Here is a 1,249-nt window from a genome sequence, read left to right as displayed (position 1 = left end):
TTCTGTCAGTGTTCACACCAAGTACAGCCATTTCTGTCAGTGTTCACACCAAGTACAGCCATTTCTGTCAGTGTTCACTCCAAGTACAGCCATTTCTGTCAGTGTTCACACCAAGTACAGCCATTTCTGTCAGTGTTCACACCAAGTCGGAGTGGAGAGAAAAACTCAAGCTAAACCAAAACCAAACACTTGGTCACTGTTGTACACCGTTGTACTCTTTGTGGAACTGGAGACGATTTTTGGTCCTGGAACAAAAGCAACAGGGCCCCAAACATCATCCGTCATGTAGACGACTCGATGGAAAAGACTATCACTCAGTGGATCATGATTCATAGCATACTGGGTACCAAAGCAACAGGGCCTCAAACATCGTCTGTCATGTAGACGACTCGATGGAAAAGACATTCACTCAGTGGATCATGATTTATAGCATACTGGGTACCAAAGCTTTTATTTTTCTGCTTTCCCAATCACATTTTTTTCTTCACAATGATCTCCTCAATACAAGCCTCCCTCCTGTTGAATCTTCTTCTTCTATCCCGTGGTTGGGGCAACCGTTGGGGCACCACTGCATTGGAAAACCAGCTCTTGCCATCTATTTTTGTCCTCTGCTCTCCTCAGATTGTCACCCATCGTCTTTCCTGTCCACTCTGTAATGTTGTCCTCCCATCTCCTTCTCTGTCTTCGTCTCTTTCTCTTTTCTTGTATGGTTCCTTGCAGGATTGTTTTGGCAAGTCCTGTGGATCTTGTGACATGCCCATACCATTCTAGTTTTCGTCTCTTCACTGTGGTCAGTAGATCTTCGTACTGCCCCACTGCGTTGGTGACTCTCTTTCGTACTTCAGCATTTGAAACGTGGTAACTGTTGAATCTAGCTATCTCAAAACACAAGCTACAAATGTCCCCATTTCTGTCTACTGATCTTGCTCTTTCTTACCACAAAATGATCATTACTGGGTCAACGTCTTCCTCTTCACTCAAACCAAACCAAAAAAAGTAACACAAAGTATGTACAAGGTATTCAATCGGCATAATCATTATGTCTGACCTTGAGAAAGTATGACCTTTGTCTCTGTACTATTGACCAAAAATGGTGAGAACGAAATCAAAACTGTGACCGGATATTTTCCCCTTTAAAAGTCGAAAAAAATCTTTCGGATCCCTCCAGTTCAGAAAAACAAAAGCCATACTTGTCAGCATGACACTTCTTTTTTTCCCCTTAGGATATATACTGTGTAATATATATATA

Source organism: Aplysia californica, unplaced genomic scaffold (genome assembly GCF_000002075.1).
Source record: "Aplysia californica isolate F4 #8 unplaced genomic scaffold, AplCal3.0 scaffold01085, whole genome shotgun sequence".
NCBI lineage: Eukaryota > Metazoa > Mollusca > Gastropoda > Aplysiida > Aplysiidae > Aplysia > Aplysia californica.
This window is presented reverse-complemented; position numbering follows the sequence as displayed.